This window comes from Poeciliopsis prolifica, unplaced genomic scaffold (assembly GCF_027474105.1).
Source record: "Poeciliopsis prolifica strain line A6 unplaced genomic scaffold, Auburn_PproV2 SCAFFOLD010, whole genome shotgun sequence".
In the NCBI taxonomy this organism is placed as follows: Eukaryota; Metazoa; Chordata; class Actinopteri; order Cyprinodontiformes; family Poeciliidae; genus Poeciliopsis; species Poeciliopsis prolifica.
The window spans coordinates 11389743-11402222 of NW_026562385.1; positions in this window are offsets into that span (position 1 = coordinate 11389743).

The window sequence follows — 12480 nt, forward strand, 5'->3', positions numbered from 1 at the left end:
CTGGGGAGAAGAGAAGCTCCAGGCTCTGAGCAGCGTGGACGCGGAGGGCTGCAGCACCCTGCAGCTCATCGCCCTGCCTCGCCTCCCTCCGACTCTGTTCACCCTCAGCCAGCTGCACGTCCTCAAACTGGAGCTCATCGCTGACGCCAGGTTCACTTCGCAGATGGCAAACATGACTTCACTCAGGTGAGATGTACAGGGAATCAGACGCACGTCCTTTACCCTGGGGAAGAGAATCGGGTCTATTGAAAAAAGTCCAAACTTAATTTGGATGATTTTTCTCAGAATTCTGAGACTAAAATTCCGAATTTTGAGAAAAACTGCAGAATTCTGACAAGAAAAAATAGAAATTCTGATTAAAGTGAGTTTTTTTTCCAGTGGCCCTGATCAACTTCCATATGTCCCATAATCCCTTGCTTTGATTCCCACACACACACACAAACCAGTTTCCAAACCAGAAACCATGGCTGGACAGTACAGTACGGGCCCTGCTGAAAGCCCGGGATGCTGCCTACAGATCTGGAGACAGGTTGGCTTATAGCAGGGCCCGGTCGGAACTGAAAAAAGGAATTAAGCAGGCCCAGCTCCAGTACAAACAGCGGATTGAGGAACACTTCATCAACAACAACCCGAAGCATGTGGAGAGGCATCAGGACCATGACAGACTACAAACACAGCACTCAGCTGACCAGCCGCGACCCCACCCTGCCTGACACCTTAAACAGCTTCTTTGCCCGCTTTGACACAGTGGGCAGCAGAGAAGCTGTACATCTACCCCGACTGGAAGAGCAGTACCAGCCTCTCGTCCTGCAGCAGCACCAGGTGACGTCCACCCTGAGGAGGATCAACACCCGCAAAGCTACAGGACCGGACAAGGTGTCAGGCCAGACGCTGAAAACGTGCGCCGACCAGCTGGCAGGAGTGTTTCTGGACATTTTCAATCTGTCCCTGCAGTTCACCATGGTTCCTGAGTGTCTCAAGTCTTCCACCATCATCCCTGTACCGAAGAAGACGACCATCACCAGCCTGAACGATTACCGGCCCGTCGCTCTGACCCCGGTGATCATGAAGTGCTTTGAGAGGATTCTTCTGAGGTACATCAGACACTTCATCCCTGCAGACCTGGACAGCCTCCAGTTCGCCTACAGAGCGAACCGGTCAACAGAGGATGCTGTCTCCATCACTCTGCACACAGCCCTGACCCATCTGCAGCATCCCAACACCTACGTCAGGATGCTATTTGTAGACTTCAGCTCAGCATTTAACACCGTCATTCCAGACAAGCTGGTGCTGAAGCTACTCAAGGTGGGGCTGCCTGCTTCACTGTGCCACTGGATCAGAGACTTCCTCACCAACAGGCCTCAGGTGGTGAGAATAGGTGGCTCAACATCGTCCCCACTGGTCCTCAACACAGGCACACCGCAGGGCTGTGTGCTCAGCCCAGCTCTCTTCACCCTGTTCACACACGACTGCGTTGCCATCCACCCCACCAACACAGTCGTCAAGTTCGCGGACGACACAACAGTAGTGGGTCTCATTTCAGACAACAACGAGACCCACTACAGAGAGGAAATTCAGCAGCTCACTCAGTGGTGTTCAGCCAATAACTTGGTGCTGAACACAGGGAAGACCAAGGAGGTCATTGTGGACTACAGAAGGTCCAGGAGGACGGGTCACACTCCCCTTCTCATAGATGGAGAAGAGGTGGAGCGTGTGGACAACATCAAGTTCCTGGGCCTCCACATCACGTCTGACCTCTCCTGGAATACCAACACCTCCCACCTGGTGAAGAAAGCACAACAAAGGCTCTTCTTCCTCAGGAAACTGAGACGGGCTGGACTTTCCTCACGGCTGCTCCTGAACTTTTACAGGGCGACGATCGAGAGCGTCCTCTGCCACAACATGACTGTGTGGTATGGTAGCTGCACAGCACTGGAGAGGAAACAACTGACACGGGTGGTGAGAACAGCACAAGGCATTGTGGGATGCCCCCTCCCGGACCTGGACTCTATTTACATAGGCCGGGTCAAGAAGAGAGCTGGATCCATAGCCATGGATTCCAGCCACCCGGGCCACAGACTGTTTGTGCCGCTGCCATCAGGCAAGCGGTTCAGGAATATAGAGACTACAACAAACAGACTGAGAAACAGTTTCTTCCCCACAGCCGTCAGAGCCATTACTCCCTGCCGCCCCCTCCCACACATATCATAACCTCACATACCCCCACCCCACACACAGCCATTGCACTTGCACTGTCACATCATCTGCACTTTACCATAATTGGACCTGCTGCTTCTTCTTTGGTGTGGTTGAGTGCCTTTAGTTAATTTTAGTTGTATATATTATTATTATTGTGTGTTTGTTTATTTAATATTGTATATTTTGACTTTTTGCACGGGAGTTGCAATAGGAATTTCGTTGAATCCTGTTCAATGACAATAAATGCTATTCTATTCTTTACCACTGCCCCGCGGCTGTGGATCCCGGTGCGCTCGCAGTCCTCCAGGAACGCCTCGAGGTTCTCCACATCACCTTCTCTCAGGCGTCACAGATCCCCAGTTGGGTCCTCTCCCTCCGCAACCTGCATGAGCTCCACCTTTCGGGTCGCTTGGGCTGCGAGGGCGGCGTGAGTCACGGCTGGGCCCTGGGGAGCCTGTGGCAGCTCCATCACCTCCGCGTTCTGGTGATCCATGGGATGCTGCACAGGGTTCCGTCAGAGCTGTGCGAGGAGGCAGGAAGCTTGGTGAAGCTGGAGATACACAACGAAGGCACAAGGCTGCTTGTGCTGATGGGACTCAAGCGAATGGCAGACCTGACAGAACTCCGGCTGCTGGTAGAGAGGTGGCTCTTCCTCTCCTTGCCTCCACACGTCAGGGACTTCATGAGCCGTCCTTACGCCACCAACGAGGGACACTTTGAGGATCAGTCCAGGCCGGAGTCGGACACTTTCCCGTACTCTCCCACTCAGTGGAGCTTCTCTTCAGCTCTCGAGTGACAGATATAAGGTTTAAAGATGACTGTGTCCCGACACCTAAATTTACCATTTTAACTAAACCTAGTATACTTCTGCACTATGTAACTTTTATGAAAAATATTAAATAATTTTCTTCTTTTTTTTTGCCCGAAAACAACCAATCAGAGCCAGGAGGAGGGTCTTGGTGCCGTTAAATGTGCTAATGGCAAAGAAACAACTTATTGTTCCAGGAAAACCGTTCATCCGTCGTCATCAGTAACCATGGTGTGAGCAGCACCACAAGGAAGCTGATTGACAGCTATAAAGAAAACCAATCCTGGCTCTGATTGATTTTTTTTTTCTAGTTAGCACTGGGAGGAGGCAGAGGAGCTACTGTACCTTTACAATAGGTCAAATCAACCTACTTTGCTTAATTTGACATTTTCGACAAGAGCAAAAGAAGACTTTTATAAGAAACTTCTCTGGCTTTATTGTTTATTAAGTATTTCTTTAGGAGCAACCAAGTCCACCTCCAATTTATATTTTCAAAAATGTTGGACCAATAAAATATAGAAGCTGGTGAAAAAAACGACATCTGTTAATATTTTGTTGGTTGTTTTCTGACACATATTCACAGCTTTCAGTGTTGGAGCTAGTGGACGCTACCATGACTCAAATGAACATGTCCTGTGGACATAGTTAGATTTGGTATGTAGTTTGAGATTACACATCAAAAAAAAAAAAGAAAAGAAAAAGAAAGAAAAACTACTTACAGACTAACAGCGTGGATTTAGCCGTACATTTCCCTTTAGCATAACTTTACATAACTTTTTCTTTACTGCGTATTTCAGTCTGAATTTAAGGAAAATGCTTTAACAATTTCAGGCTCCATTTGTTTTAATGCATTTTCTTTACAAGCCAATTTTCTTTTATTTTTATGGATTTGCATCTTTCAGTCATCTGTGGCCATTTGCAGTGAGGGGGGGAAAAACACACACACATTGAACACATGTGGTTTATTGGTGTTTTCATTTTCTCCTCTTTTTGAACCTCCAGGTGTCGGAAGAGCCTGGAAACTGGCTCTGCTTCTTTAAACACATTTCAAACGCTATTAAATACATATAAAAACGAACGGATCGTTTGCATCATCGCGTCTTCTGATCTCCTCGACCGATTGCGCCATTTAAAGCGTCGGCGGAGGTCATCCTGAGCTGCTGCCCAAAGGTTCAGTCATCGCATCGGAATAAAACGGGTTTCCTGCCAAATTCGCGAGAGAAAACTTTTGCAATAAAACATTTTTCCACCAGCTTTTGCTAAAATGTCGTCTTCATTAGGGCTTCATCAGAGCGCTGAGCTCACGTCTGTCCGACCGAAAGCTGTTTGATCAAACTTCATTAACATGTCATCCAACCCAGCAAGTGTTTGTGGGTTTTTGTCAGTGGGAGCGATGAGTCAGTCAGGCTCTGGGGGATTCATGAACTTCCTGCACTGCCTCTCACTTCAGCCCTCTGAGGATTGGTCAGAAATAAAGCCGCTTCAATCATTTTTATTTTATTGTTTTACATACTGCCCAGTGACCCCACTGACCTGCATTTAGGAAGCGAGGAGCCAAACAAACAGAGCTTCCTTGAAGCAGAAGGATGTTTGATTTTTAATCACGAATGGCAGACTTGAGCGACACTGGCACCGACTGCAAAGGCGACATTTCCTAAAGGACGGAGGGAAACGTCAACATCCTTTGTCCTTTCTTTTGTTTCTTTTTTCTGACACGACACATTGAAGTGCCTTGTAGTCCACCGCTTGCTCGGGTGTCATGTTCTTGCTTCACATGCGGCGGCGGTGGCGGCGTCTCTCGGAGCGGAAGCGCCAAACGGAGGCGAGACTGTGAGGGCCGCTGGGAACCACAAGTTATGTAAACTAATGGCTCCGTAATGGAAGCTTTTTGGCGTTTCAGTCAGAGTGCTTTAAATGTGACTTTGAACAGGATTGTGATTTTTTTTATTTATTTATTTCTTCTTAAACACTGGAGGAAGGGGGGTGGGGGGCAAAAGATTAAAAATAACAGCTTTATTAGAAGTGACGTTGCTTTGGAAACGTCGCCTGCCTGTTTCCTCTCCTAACATGTCAGGATGCTGCTTATTAAAGATCCGTAATGACCGCTGGCTCGGTCAGCGATGACTCGTTCAGCCTTTAGACTTCCATCCGCACTTTGAGTAGTTGATCTATTTCTGCACTGGTTTTGTTCAACTTAGTGTATAAAAGATTGAGCTCCTCCACTCCCTTCCTGGATGTGCCTCTGTTGTCGTCTGTAGAAATGCAGTCAGAAACAACCAATCAGGAGGGACTTAGCACCGTCATCATGCCTGTGTATGCGCTGCTAAATGTGCAGGTGGCAGGGAAAGAACTTCCGGTTACAGAAAAACTGTTTATCCGGCTTCATCGGTGGCCATGCTAACTATTGTTAGCGTTCATGGCAGAATCTGTTATCAGAAAGAAGCTGTGTGGGTGTGAGCAGTGCGTACACAAGCTAGATTGGCAGCACTAAGACCCTTCTACTGCCTCTGATTGGTTGTCTGCAGTTAGCCGTGGGAGAAGGAAGGGAAAGATTACTTGTCTCATATCAAAGAGTTGCAACGTAGCGACAGTTTCAACAAATATGTAAAAATCATTTTCTTTTTATACAAGTTACATACTGCAGCTATAAGTCCAGCCTCACTGTAGAGGCACTAATCATCACTGAAATCAATACACTCTAATCATAGTCTCACATTGGTCTGTTCATTTCTCCAAAGTTAAGACTTACATGATGTGCTGTTCCTGTTTTACGCCTACAGTGAAAGTCAGAAATGATCCGCTCATTCAGCGACACGTAATGTTGGTGGAGTTGCAGTTCTCCCCCAGTCTGCTCCACGGCGCTGACACCGAAAAGGTCAAACAGGAAGTGCGTGACGCGCGGCTGATTCAGACTAAAGGAGCCTGCAGCTTTCACGTTATGACAGCTTTATGCGCCGGAGGAGCAGAGGACAGGGCCTGCAGTGACACTTTGCAGCTGTGCGGAGCGTCAAGTCGGGGATGGAGATGCAGAGTCACCGTGTAAATCTGGAAGAATAAATACAGAGGAAGAGGCGCGGCCTCAGTTATGGTCAGGGCTGGATCGCCACAAATAGCAGTGTTTTATCTGAAACACATCGCATGCCAGCGAGCGTGAAACCAGATTGAGATGGTTTTGGTGTTTCTGAGGACGGACAGAAGCAGCTCACAGAATGACAGTTTTTAAAAAAAATCTCCATAAATTGCACATCCATGAACCTTAACGTGGAGCCAACCCTCGACTTTTTTTTGTGTTTTGTTTTTTTGCAGGTAAACCGTGCGGTCCATAAACTAGTCCACAATTTTGCAATGGAATAGAAAAGACATTTTAATAAAATGATAAAATTCTAAGTGTTATTAAAAGAAGGCCATAAACCCTGTTAGCCGTTTGCCACAGGTCATGCAGGATACAAGGAGAAAAAGATACACAATATGTATAATAACTAACACAACACATACAGAAGCATGTTGGTGTCAGTATCATGGTATAGGTGTGCTTCTCTTGTGTCTCATCAGCCTCAACTCACCTGCAAAAACAGAACCTAATAAAAACATCAGAAAATCACTTTTTTTAAAACCATTTTAAAATGATAAAATTTTAAAATGAAACTGAGCTCTGACTCAAGATGGAGAAAGACGACCCTAAGCATCCAGCCAGAGCTACAAGAGTATATTTAGAGCATATTGATGAGCCAAAAATGGCCTAGTCAAAGGCCAGATCAAAGTCTAACTGAGAATCTAGGGCAGGACGTTTGGATTTTTGTTTAGACAAACGTTGACCGCTGCGGGAAGCGTCACAAAATCCCACTGACGTTTGTGGTGCTAATTCAACAAAGTGAGGTCAGGATAAATGTGCAAACGCAGGAGCAGCGGAACATGCTTGGAAGAAAATAATAAAACGACGGGGAGAAGTTCCCCCACTTTCGCCCCACAGTTCAGGCAGCGGAAACTCATTCTGGGAGAAAGTTGCAGTTGCTGCTTGACAATTGGATTTGTTGAGTTTAATTTGCCCTTAGGGACCTCTCAGCTCACTGTTTAGGTTTCTGCGGTTTGCAGCTCAACAGTTTGGTCCAAAAGCCTTATCGTTCTCATCAGGCCTGCTTGCACCTCAGTGCAATTCAGTGAATTCCCAAACTGTGAGCTCCAAACAAAACTGCGGCAGCACGGTCGGTCAGCGTCAATCATGCCGTAAATAAAACCCCGACTTCATGTCCCGTGCAGCTTTCCTAAAAGTGTACAAAATATCAGTATTAGTATTGCTTTGTACTCGTTCATACTCGCACATGCTCTGACATTTTGAAGACTGGACCTTTAAGGCTCAACAGGGACCAAAGAGCTCAAGTGCTAAGCGACATGTCAGACCCAGGCCTTCTTAATCTCTCTCCATATCTGGAGGTTGAATTATTAATGGTGACTTATTGTGCTGCAGGCGGAACAAGAGAGTCCTAAAGTGAGCTGGGAAAACTGGGACACCACTGGCCTCAGTCTGCTTCTGAAGTGTTTATTGTTCTAGCAAAAATGGCCATTGTTGGTGGTCTCTTTGTTTGACTGTTTTACACGTCCCTTGAGTCCCAAGACGTGAGGTGAAACAGTTCGGCAACAGATTCAAAATTGCAATTCCTCTGTGTTGCTTTCAGCTCGCCTGTCGTCACGGAGCAAATTTTCTCCTTGTGGCGACAACTTCAGAACGAATAAAGAACGCCTTCCGAAAATAACGAACCCTAGATCAGATACAGGAGAAAGGGCGCTTTCACGTAAAGTTTTTTGACAACTTTAAGAAAGTTTGCTTGCCTGTTCGTTCAGAAATCGACTTTTTTTTTCAGGGCTGCTGCACACAAAAGCACGCCACACTTTTTAGTTTTTGCATTTGCAAAAATGGTAGAAAAACCATGCGGAATGTTCTTTCCACCTCCCAGTGATTTAACACTTAGTTTTTTTTCTGTCTGATGCAGCAGAGGTTCAGCAACTTTTATAAACCTAAGAGCCATTTTGCACTTCAGTCCAGCAAAACAAAACGTGAGCAAAGCCCCAAAAGCAACTCTTAAAAATTAAATAGCTTGTTTTTATAATAACCAATAAAAGTAATTACTTTTTTGCTGCAGAAAACTTGTTCTTATATTTCACTTAAATAATATTTTCTTTAACAAGACCTCATTTTTTGCAACCTAATGTCAAATAATTACTTAAAAAATAGAATACTCTTTACTTGTCTGGTGTCATTCTTTGTGGAAATGCACATTAAACCTAGAATTTTTTTTATTTTTTTTATTTTTTTTCTTAAATGGCCTTCACATTTCAAAACATTGCTACATCTTTAAGGATTTTTGGCCAAAGTAATTATGAGCCGCGGTGAAACGACCAAAGAGCTGCAGGTTGAAAAATCTCGAAAAAGACAGACAAAAAATCTCGACGGCGGCGTTTTGTGCATTCGCAAAAATTGAAAAAGTCAATTATGAATACTTTTGCAAACGGCCAGGCCCATCCTGACCAGGCTCAGAATTTGTAAACGTAATTCTGAGCAAATTCTGTAGAAAACCTCGTTCGAGAATATTTCTGACAGCGTATTATTACAAGACGCCAGGAGACGAGAAACTAAAAATAAATGTTTGGTTTCTCTTTGCATCCTCAGATTTATAACCTCTAATGGGTATCTAGTTGACTCCCCCTGTAAAAATGTGCAGATAAAATCAGAATCTTGTTTACATTCATCCATCAGGCTCAGATCTACAGACTTTTTAATCGCAGCATTAAAGGAAAAAAAATTAAAAAAAGGATTGTGACTGGAAATGTCACAGAACCATTTTAGTAGCTTGAACTAATCCGAGCTCACTCCGCACAAGGAGAGACGATCAGCTTCCTGAATGTTCAGCTGTTTGTAAATCTTTCAGTCTATCAACAAAAGAGAAATATTTGGGTGTTGAATAAAACCCAATGAGGAAAACTGAAAAACTTCTCAGTTAAATAAGACCTTTGTGTCATGTTATAATGTCATTCCCTCATCAAAAACATGCAAGGAGTGCTGCTTTGGTTCTTCCATGGATATTTGATCAATCCCTCAATCGCCATGGCAACCATCCAGCTCTGCGAAACGCCCAGGTAGACCGAGCCCCGCCTTCGAGACGCAGCTCCTCCTCAGAGCTGCAAATTCACAGAGGAGCCCTCCCCGATGGTTCCGCAACTCGGCTCCTTCAGACTAGCCGGCAGCAATTGGCAAACTCCTGATGAGCTCATCATAGAGGCCCCTGCTCAGTTCAGCGCTGGTAAAAAACGTTGCCAAAAGGTTCACAGGGAGCAATGGTGTGAAGACTTCTAGAGACTGGAGTTTCAAAAAGAGCAGGAGTTTTTTTTTTTTTTTTAAAGAGACAGAGACCCAATTTCAAGGAGTTAAAATTGGAAGTCATATTTCTTTTAAGTCATATTTGAAATGTAAAGGAACAACTAAAAGGTAACATAGTTATTTGATTATGCTATGAAATGCCATTACATTCCTGGAAAACACATAAAACTGCCCCTTTAAGAGACCCACTAAAAGGTCGGCTTGTTTACTGCTGAGTGTAATTGTTGAAAAAAGCTGCTAATATTCTAAAAATAAATAAATAAATAAAAATAATGCAAGTATGCTCACAAAAACATCTGGCTACAATTATTGGTCCAGAGGTTTACACTCACAGATGGAAAATGTTGATAACAAAACAAATGGATTCGTCTATCCGGCTTTAGTGAGCCTGAACCGCTTTAACTTATCTTCATGAATGAACACAAATAAAACACACAAATTCTATTTTTGAGAAACACCATCTTCCACAGTTCAAAGCTCAATGTTTTAAATTTTAGAACAGCTGGAAGCGAGCAGAGAATCATGTTTTCCACTTTTCAAAACCGTGACTCAGGAGCCTGGGGGGACAAAATGTAAAAAATGGGGGTCCGGTGGAGCCGAACATGAAACGCATCTCAAACTTCTGGAGCAGCATCACTGAGACGTTGTTTAAATTTCGGTTCGCAAAAGACAGGACAGATGGGACGCTCCGTTCCACAGGCTTCACCTGGTTTCGCTGGAGCGTCTTTTCAAGTCAAATCATTTCCACGTCGTAACTCGGTTCTGGAACGCCGGCGTCTGTTTGAATATTATTTTTTTTTTGTTTTCTTCTCCGGGTTATTGTGGCTCTGAACTCTCTCTCTCCATGTGTAAACATCAAGATTCAACTCGTTTCTGTTTATTTACAGAGAGCCTCAACATACGGTTGCCGTCATCTTTATCCCATTTATGGCGAGTTCATGCACGGCGTCACAGAAATACGTCGTCAAATTTATCCAGTCAGATTCATTTACAAAGAAAAAAAATACAAAGAGGAAATATTAGAGGTGAAACTAACTCAATGTATAATAAAAAAGGAAAGAAAAAAAAGACAGTAAATCCAAATCTATCTGAATAATAAAATAAATTTGGAGTTTATATTTCTTATTTTTCTGGATATTTTGCACATTAATTAATTCATGCATAAAAAACACGTTTCGACTTTGGAAAGCGATTACAATTACATTTCCTCATCTTTGACCTGCTTCTACAGAAACAGTCTGTTGAGGTGGAAAAAAATATTAACTAAACTGGAAAACTTTCCCACGTAAAAGACAGAACCATGGTCCCCTCTAAAGGGGGAAGAGGTCAGACGCAGGACACTGAGCCATGAGGGTTCCCCAAAAGCCAATCAAAGCTGACTTAAAGTCGTAACCTGTGGGTTCCCAAACCATAAGTAAAAGAGCATTGCCGCTGTGTCCCATCATTGGTCCCATCATTGGTCCCATCATTGGGACTAGAAACATCCAGTTTGTAGTCCCATCCTGATAGGCTATTGTGGCTCAGTGGGCGGGGTCTCGCATTCAAGAAGTCTGGGTTTTGTTCCCATCTTGATACTGTTCCATCCATCATGAGCTCTTAAGCTTTCCAATGACTGTTCTAGAGGTGCCATTTCCTTACAAATGAAGCACGGAAAAGCCATTAGCAGGCTACTTATGTGCCAAAATCAAAGACATATCTGATTGCTTCTGAGTGCTAAACTTTAGTCAGATAGTGTTGTTGCTTTGAGCACAAATGGTCTCAATAGTGAGGGATAATTTAATGAATTGGAGCAGTAAGTGCTTCCTTGGCTAAAGTCATCCGGAATGTGCTGACAACACCATTATCAGGTTTTCCCGGCTATTTGGATCCGGTGAAGGAAATTACGTCTGCTTTGTTGGCAACAGCGAGCTGGGATTTATGGTTAGAGTTCACCAACTGGTGGACAGGCAGTGGGTGGTGAGTTATGGGTCCATGTTTGTCCTTTGCAGGTGAACCCATCTCCACAGATTGACCTGCTGAAGTAAAATCTGTGACGAGCTCCTGTGAATGAAGGTTGACTGTTGAGTACTGTTGAGGCGACCCAATGGGCTGTTGAACTGGGAGGGCATTGGACCCGATCCAGGATGATTTGTACAGAGGAATTTCACTGCCATAAGTCATTTAAAAAAATATGCCGCGTCGTCGTCCTCCAGCCACTTCCTCGTCTTTTCCACCAGTAGTAAAATCCTACAAGGGCTCAAGTGAGTTGCAGTTTTGTGAAATACGCTGATTTCGAGTGAGCCACCTCATTTTAGCACCAAAACCTTTCATGAAAAAAAACATGAATTTTTTTTCTAACTCGACATGTTTCCATCCCCACCCCACTAGGGTCAAAGGTGTTAGGAAATGGATGGATGGACGTGTTTCCATGAATCAAATTGATTTTCATCATTCCAGTTTGCTCAGCAAGTTGGTCAATGGAAACACAGCTACTGAGCTCTTCCTTGCTGATCAATAGAAGCTGACTCTAAGCAGTTCCTTCTCATCCTCTCTTCTGATGCCTTATTTAGCAGCCCCATGTTAAGAACATTTCTTGCTACCTGTGCAATAATATTTGTTTCTGAGTGTGCAGAATTACAAGGAGCTCTTGGCCCTCTGCTGAATAAAAACAGAAGATTTGGAGGAGCTCCAAACTGCTTCCTGTGCTAAAGGAAACGGGCAAGTCTCTCTCTGTTCCACCCCTCAAGGTCCCGAGGAAGTGCCAAAAGGTGAACGGAAAAAATGAACTTGACACAACAAAGACTGCTGCCTTAAATTTCAAGGAAACTAAAAGGAATTAGGGAAGATAAGATCTTTCAGCTGTGCTCTGGTTTGAATGAGCCCAGCTCCACGGAGCACCGCGTTCCCACGTGATCCGGCCTTCGCGCTTCACCCGGTGAAGGCAGTCTGCCGAAAGCAACACGAAGCGTTAGCGGGTGAAGCTTAGGGTGCATTACAGTTGAAACGCACATACCAAGAAGTATATAGCTGCCATGCTGGTGAATTTGCAGTCAGGGTATCGATTGTGGCTTTAAATGGTAGCTTCTGTTACGCAAGCATTAGGCCGGGGATGGGTTTGTGT